The sequence below is a fragment of the Chionomys nivalis genome, chromosome 6 (genome assembly GCF_950005125.1).
Source record: "Chionomys nivalis chromosome 6, mChiNiv1.1, whole genome shotgun sequence".
Lineage (NCBI taxonomy): Eukaryota > Metazoa > Chordata > Mammalia > Rodentia > Cricetidae > Chionomys > Chionomys nivalis.
In genome coordinates this window covers 68,155,533-68,164,130 of record NC_080091.1, presented here as the reverse complement: position 1 = coordinate 68,164,130, position 8,598 = coordinate 68,155,533, and positions in this window count along the sequence as shown.

Genomic DNA, 8,598 nt, shown 5'->3' with positions numbered 1-8,598 from the left:
GCACGAGCAAGGAACTCAGGACTGCGAGGGGTGCACCCACACACTGAGGCAATGGGGATGTTCTATCGGGAACTCACCAAGGCCAGCTGGCCGGGGTCTGAAAAAGCATGAGACAAAACCGGTCTCGCTGAACATAATGGACAATGAGGACTACTGAGAACTGAAGAACAATGGCAATGGGTTCTTGATCCTATTGCACGTAATGGCTTTGTGGGAGCCCAGGTAGTTTGGATGCTCACCTTAATAGACCTGGATGGAGGTGGGTGGTCCTTGGACCTCCCACAGGGCAGAGAAACCTGCTTGCTCTTTGGGCTGAGGAGGAAGGAAGACTTGATTGGGGGAGGGGGAGGGAATGGGAGGTGGTGGCGGGGAAGAGGCAGAAATCTTTAATAATTAAATAAATTAATTAATAAAAAAAATAAATGAAAAAAAAAGAGTTACTGTATTTTGTTATTGTTTTGAGACAGGATCCGTCTGCCTCTGCTTCCCAAGTCCTGAGGCTAAAGGCACAGGCCCTGGTGCTTGGAATGTGGCTGATTTATTTTCATTAGAGCACTTTTGCCCTCACTTTTTTTTTTTCACATTTCCAACAGATTTTTGCTGTTGTTGTTGTTTTGGTTTGGTTTGTTTTTTCGAGACAGGGATTCTCTGTGTAGCCCTGGCTGTCCTGGAACTCTGTAGACCAGGCTGGCCTCAAACTGACAAGGATTTGCCTGCCTCTGCCTCTCCAGTGCTGGGATTAAAGATGTGCACCACCACACCCAAATTTGCATGGATTGAGGGGGAAAAAAATAACATGGAACACAGAAGTAGGGAATAGATACCAATAAATTGTCTGTGTAATTACATTCTAAACACAACAAGCCAGTGCCGAGAATGCCCTGTACAAACCCAACAGATTCAAAATGAACTGTTCTTTTAGCAAGGCTAAAGATTCTGCCTGAAATAATAATTTCATTGGGGGCATGGCCTATGCATAGTTATCTTTTTGAGGTAGCCTAGGTTGAACTTGAACTTGTGTTGCTGACGACGATCTTGAATTTCTAATCCTCCTGCCTTCACCCTCCCAAATGCTGGGATTGCAAGAGTGACACCACACCACACCCAGTTGACATGGTGTTGAGGATTGAACCCAGGACTTCGTGCATGCTAGAAGCCTTCTACCAACTGAGCTCTAACCCCTGGGTGTGTTTTGGTTAAAAAAAAAAAAGCAAAATATTCTGGCATCTACATTTTATTCACTTTATGAAAAAAGTATGATATAATTTTTTGGTGAAGATCCTTGCATATAGTCCAATGGATATAGGAGTCCCTTGTGAAATGTCATATCATATCTTATTATACATTGTCCTAGCATTTAAAACCTTTTATAACTAAACAAAGAAAACATGAAAAACCGTTACTCTTTATTTTTCACTTGAATTTTAAGTTTAAGGATCATGTGACTGAATAAAGAAGGTATGTCACAGAAAAAGGGAAAACAAGACAAAACGAAGACACGCTACCCCTCCCCCCACAAACACGCACAGTGGCATGGGATCAGACCAGACGAAACCCTTTCACTTGCACTGAAATGAACAGAACAGGATAATGTGTTAAGTGAAATGAAGCAAGCACAGGAAAATAAGTACTGAGTATTTTGTCTTATATTTGAAGCTAAGAAATGTTGATTTCAGAGTATTAGAGAGTATAACAGTGGTTACTAGAGTTGGGGACAGTATAATAGAGGGGTGGAGGTCAGGTGACAGTCACCTCAGGACTGTGAGGCAGGGTGTTTTTAGATCCAGCACGGTAGGGTGGATTACACAGTGTAACAAGCTAGGATGTATTCGAGAAGTTGAAGAGGAGCACTAAGGTCCAAATATAAACGGTAAAAGACGGAAATCCTAGTGGCCCCACTATACATACATGAAACATCAGGAAGGCAAGGGTTCCGGAGAGAGTGGAGGGGGACAAGAGAGGGGAGTGGAGGCGGCATACGATCAAAATACATTATACACTCATTTAAAAGGGGAGCATGTTGTGTTCCATCAATATGTATCCCTATAGCATAATGGTGGGAAGAGACATGAAGGATCATGAAGAATGATATGCAATGGTGGGAAGGCTACTTAGCATTTTATATGAAATTTAAATAAAAATTTTCTATTCCTCCACTCCATGAAAAACTGACTAATCCAAACTAAACAACAAAAACCTCCAAACTGTCGTGGAAAATTATTTTAAGATGTGTTACATTTGTTTATGCTCTGGAACATTTGTTTAACAATGTAAAGGTATGTTGCTTTTGTTTATGCTGCGTTTGTTTAACTCTGTGAAGCTGTGGTTCTTTGCCCATCTAAAATGCCTGATGGTCTAATAAAGAGCTGAACAGAAAATAGCGAGGCCAGAGAAAGGATAGGCGGGGCTGGCAGGCAGAGGATAAATAGAAGAGGGGCAAGGGAAAAGGAGGAGGACATCAGGGACGGGCCACCAGCTACACAGCAAGCCATGGAGTCAGAAGCAATGAGAGGTATACAGAAATGGAGAAAGACAAAATCCCAGAGGCAAAAGATAGATGGGATAATTTAAGGTAAGAAAAGCTGGCTATGGCTAGAGAGATGGCTCAATAGTTAAGAACACCAGAGGTCCTGAGTTCAATTCCCAGTCACCACATGGTGGTTCACAACCATCCGTGATGAGATCTGGGGCCCATTCAGGCAGAACACTGTATACATTATAAATAAATAAATCTTTAAAAAAAATAGAGAAAGATAAAAGCCCAGAGGCAAAAGGTGGACAGAATAATTTAAGAAAAACTGGCTAGAAACAAGACAAGCTACAGCTGGGCATTCATAAGAAAAAATAAGACTCCTTGTGCACTTATTGAGGAGCTGGGTGGTGGGCCCCCAAAAGCCAAAAGAAGTAAAAAGAGCAAAACAAACAACTACAGCAAACAATAGGATTTGTTACTAGGCCCAACACACACTTTATTATACACTGGATTCAGGGAGCCACCTACTGGCAAATAGCTGTCTTTGATTTTTTTTTTTTTTCCAAGTGGATTTACTGTTTGGGTTTCCAGAAAACTGACCAAATGCTCAGTTAAATCTCAGATACTAACTTCTCAGCACTTCCGTGTGTTAAGATAGCGCAGTATTTGTCCCACAGACCGTTGTCACCTGATCTACTCTTGTGAGGGACTCTGGAAAGGTCTCTTGAACTCCAAACATCATGATTATTGTCTTTTGCCTTTGTTTTGGAGACAAGGCCTCTCTATGTAGTCCTGGCTGTACACAGCTCCGTTATTTAGGTTTGCTGAATCTACCTTGCTCCGTTCCCATTGCTTCAACATGGAAAATGTTGCCTCCCCTATCCTACCTCACATCTGACTTCTTGTTGGTGTGCTCTGATGTTGCCGCTGCTTTGGGGATAGGGGCTTTGTTTGTTTAATTTTGTTCTGAGGACAGGGTCTGGCTTTTTAGTCCAGGCTGGCCTTGAACTCTAGATCCTCTTATCTCAGCCTCCCCATCGCTGGAATTACTTGTTCTTAGTCAACTTCTTTCTAGTGTGTGAACTCCACTTTCCCATTACAGAGTCACATTTAAGCAATCTGTGTCTACTCCTCTTTTTTTTTTTTAAAGATTTACTTATTATGTATACAGTGTTCTGCCTGCATGTATGCCTGTATGCTAGAAGAGGGTACCAGAACTCATTACAGATGGTTGTGAGCCACCATGTGGTTGCTGGGAATTGAACTCAGGACCCCTGGAAGAGCAGCCGGTGCTCTTAACCTCTGAGTCATCTCTCCAGCACCCTGGGTCTATTTCTTTTGGTGAATAAAACACCAAAAGAGAATTCACTGTGTCCTCTGTAATTCCTCAGCTAGCGATTCTGTTTTGGAACAATATGCGGGATCTGCATGCGTAGCTTATTCTTGAACTTTCACCTCTACACATTCCTCCTCTGGGGCCAGAGGTCAGACCTGGGCCCGCTCATGCTAAGCACATGCTCACACTCATTCTAGAATGCAAGAGGCTATGCACCGAAGTCACCCAGCTCTGTCCTTCAGGTACCTGGAAATTCCTGTGTGCACAAGAAAGAAACGAAGACCCTTTGAGATGGTGACCCCATAAGGAAGGACATTCCTGAGAGCAGAGGACAGTAGAGTAGAACGCAGCTCCCAAAGCCCCAGCTTTACCACTTTTGGCTTGGAATTCTGAATTAAAGGTCAATAACCTTTAAGTCATCTATAAATTACCAATTAAAAATTAAACATTTGACAGGACAACGGCCTCCATTCAGAGTCTGCCAGGACAGAAGCTGCAGAGGAACAAAGCGGGTATGTGTGCATCCTAGGGGAGAACACACATTGCCAGCAGCTATGTGACTTCTCAGTAGAAGACAGGAAGGACCTGCTACTGGACTCGGGCCGTGGGGCTTGTAGGAGGGTCCAAAGATGCCTGGGTTTGTTCTGGGTTAAATGTTCTCAGAAAGCGAAGGCAATCTATGGCCGTGGCTTGTTATTAATTATATCGAGCGTAGACTAAGCGAGGCTGAAAATCTGACGGGAAGGGATCAGCTGAGACTCCACCGGTTCAGAGAGGAGTGAGCTGACATTGTAGGGGTTGCATGGTGACCGTGTCTGAGCTGAGACGACATTGTGAAATGGCCTTTCTGTTTGTGCGCATTTTCACTTCCTTGTGATCTCACAGTGACCCTGACTGACATTAGTGTTCTGTGAGATTAGGCCCAATAGGAGATTTAGGGCTGTGAGTCCCAGGCCAACTTCTGAGAACACTCAGGGTTGGCTGTACCTGAAAAAGGTCAGCCTCTGTATATCAAAGCCTGCTGTTTTCTTTCTTAGAAAGCAACTCTTTGACTCTTAGTGGAGTCTACGCGATAAACTCTGCTTACATCGGAACGGTAACCAACGTCTGATGACATTTAGTTCTTTTTAACTAGGCGGTGATCTTGCAGAGGACAGAGAACATAGCTCAGTCAGCTTCGTGTGTCCCTTACCATGAAACAGGTATCCAACTGTGCCAAAACTAGTGTGCCCTGTACAGCTGTCATTGTGCTTCTGCTTGTCATCTCTCCGTGTTCCAGCTGCTCCCTTAACCAGCGACTGCAAAGAAGCACAGAGAAGGTTTATAAAGTAGGGACTTCTGTAGGACAGTCACAGAATGACATTGCGGCCTGAAAGTCCTTCTAACAAGAAAGTTTACTCTGTGTTCTCTCAAACATTTAAAAAGCTCCTTGGGCAGGCAAGATGGCTCACTCAGCAGGTAAAAGTACCTGCTACCAAGCCTGACGACCTGAGTTTGAACCCTGATACCTACATGGAGGAGGAAAGAACTGATTCCACATACATGTTGTGGCACGGACACACACACACACACATACACAAATAGATAAGTAAATAAATAAATGTAATAAAAATTTTAAAATCTTCATGTACAAGTGCATAGTATCTCTTATGTAGAACCTGCTTTGAGTTTGTTTGGTTGTTGTTGTTGTTGTTTTTTTGAGACTTTGAGACAGGTGAGACAGGGTTTCTCTATGTAGCCCAGGTTGTCCTGGAACTTATTCTGTAGACCAGGCTGGCCTTGAACTCAGTGATCCCCCTGCTCTGCCTCCTGGGAATGCTGGGATTAAAGATGAGCACCACCACTACCTGGAATCAAACCTGCTTACTAAGCTTTCTGTTACACTGTGCAGGCACAGGAGCCAGAGGAGCACCTGCAAGAGTCAGTTTTCTCTCCTCGTTTTTATGTGGGCTCCAGGGAATGACGTCATGTCACCAGGCCTGGTAAACAAATGCCCTCACCCACAGAGTCCTCTTGCCAGGCCCTTAAAATCTTTATAATTTAGCATTTTCTTGAACACACACACTGCAGGCCACCCTCCTCGTCCTCAGCACAGCTCACACACATGGCTCTAGGCCCGGCCACCCTCCTCGTCCTCAGCACAGCTCACACACATGGCTCTAGGCCCGGCCACCCTCCTCGTCCTCAGCACAGCTCACACACATGGCTCTAGGCCCGGCCACCCTCCTCGTCCTCAGCACAGCTCACACACATGGCTCTAGACCCACCTCACGGTCTCCTCCGTTTTCTCCCCTCTGCCCTGCAGCCCCACAAGGTACTCTCTGAAGGACTTGTCCTGTGGCCTCCAGGCGAGGGAAGTTATTTTTCCACCTCAAATCTTCCTCTCAGAAGGGAATAATCTTCTGGTTCTGTTTTCTCTCAAATAGTTGGGGGATAGATGTAAATGGATTCGTGCTTTCTTTAACAGTAGTTTGGAGTTTTGGGGGTCAGTGTTCCCAATGGAACAAAGGATTCCGAGACAAACAATCATAAGGAGTGTCAAAGTTGCCAGAATTAAAATCAAGTCAAGGGCGAGTGAGATGGCTTACCCGGTAAAGGTGTTTGATACAACCAAACCTGACAGACTGGAGTTCAGTTCCTGGGGTCCACATGGTAGGAGGAGAGAACCAGTTCCAGCAAGTTGTTCTCCACCTGTGCTATGCCCCACACGTGCATGGGCAAGTATACATACACAAACAAATAAAGAAATTTGAAAAGCACTCTCTACTGCTTACTATACATGTGCTAACCATAGAGAACAGGATAAAGGGCAAATTGTAAATATTAGAAAGAACAAATAATACTCTAGTTTCTCTTCAGATCACATAAATCTTTCACCTTTTACTAGAAAACAAATCTGTTGGTGTTTCTAATATAATTTTATCAAATGAAAATTAATTTTATAGCCATATTTGAATTCATTAAACCTTTATTGTTTATGATAAGGATTCTGCTAAATCGCCTACTAAGGTCATCAGTATGCTAGGTTCAGTGGGGCTAATACAAGAATTAAAATAAAGATTTAAAGTAAAATTTGGCTATGGAAACAAGGCTAATGTAGCCTGAACCGGCTATGGAGCAACTGGCTAAACGTTTAGAAGCAAATATGTCTAGACCCATAGAGTTCCATTTCTTTGATACCCACTTAGCCTAAAGCCCTCTTTGTGTGACTCTTTCCTTGCAGAAGTCAGGCTGATAAAGTTCCAACGGGCAAACATCATCTACTCATAGGCATTTAGTAAGTGCCCACTGTGAACAGACATCTAAATTCTAATGATTTGACTCATTACAAAACAAAAATAAAAAACTTCAGCAATGTGTCGCTAGCATCATGGGAAGGAAGATAAAGGAAGGGATTTCACTATACCTAAACCTGTAAGCAGCTCTGTCACTACTGAACGTCCCTAGTGCTGTGGTAATCATATTAACAGCTGGGAAGGAAAACCAGGGCATTGGGAATCTGTGGGTAGGAAACACAGTGTTTCTTGATGGGCTCGCCTAAGCACATTTTTATGTTTTTCTATTATCAAGATAGCCAAAAGGAATAATGTGAGTTTAAAACAATTTATTGGAGTTTTTCAGGGGGACAGACATGAGACTAGCTCCTGTCTAACTTCGTTTTTCACTTCCTCGGGAAAAACGACCCTAGATGCTATACTCAGAGGCTTTCCGTCCCTGCCAGCTGTGTGACTTTGGGAAAGTCATTTATTCTCTGCCTTAGTTTCCTCACCCGTTAAATGAAGAAAAGGACATCTTCTACCTTGCTGGGTTGCCTGTCCTGGTTTTTATATTAAGTAACAATGTTGCCTTAGCATTGTAAGGCAATCTTCCATTAACATCAAATACAGAGACTGAGGGAAAGATTACCTGCCCAGCCCTTCTTTCCAGCTAAGAGTCACAAAACAAGCGTCAAGTTCTGACAATGACGGCTGTACCAATCCTGTCAAGAAATGACTGTCGTTTTTATTTTTTTATTTATTTTTTATTTTTATTTTTTTTTTTTAAGTTTTTCGAGACAGGGTTTCTCTGTGGTTTTGGAGCCTGTCCTGGAACTAGCTCTTGTAGACCAGGCTGGTCTCGAACTCACAGAGATCCACCTGCCTCTGCCTCCCAAGTGCTGGGATTAAAGGCGTGCGCCACCACCGCCCGGCCTGACTGTCGTTTTTACACTACTAGTTTTCATCCTGTATTTCTGAAAACAGGCCTTAACTTATTAGCTAAAAAAAAAATCGGTTTTATGTAGAAACACTGTGATACTGAAAGACGTGGCCTTTAATATTGTTTGCAATGATCCTAATTCGCTGAGATCAGAGTGGAAGGAACTCATGTTTGGAGAACAGGAGATTTGGGGCTGGTAGGCAAAGAGCTGAAGAACCAGTCATAGCAGCCATGGTAGGTTCTTCAGGGCGAGTTTAGAGGCTTGGCTTATTGCAGTAGACATCCACTTTCACTGGAATGAATACACCACAACAATAACCGAGAAACTGAGAAATGTGAAATTTTATATGAAAGTCAAAATATATACGGTTGATTTATTAAAAACTGCGGTTCACCTTAGGCCCTAGGCCCTTGGGTGAGTAGGCACCCTTTCGAGGTTAAGGAAAATGTGTGTAAGAGGGTCTAAGAATTGTCCAAAGTTACTCAGTATTCACACACACACACACATATATATATATATATATAGGTTTCTCTGTAGCTTTCGAGCCTGTCCTGGAACTAGCTCTTGTAGACCAGGCTGGCCTTGATCTCA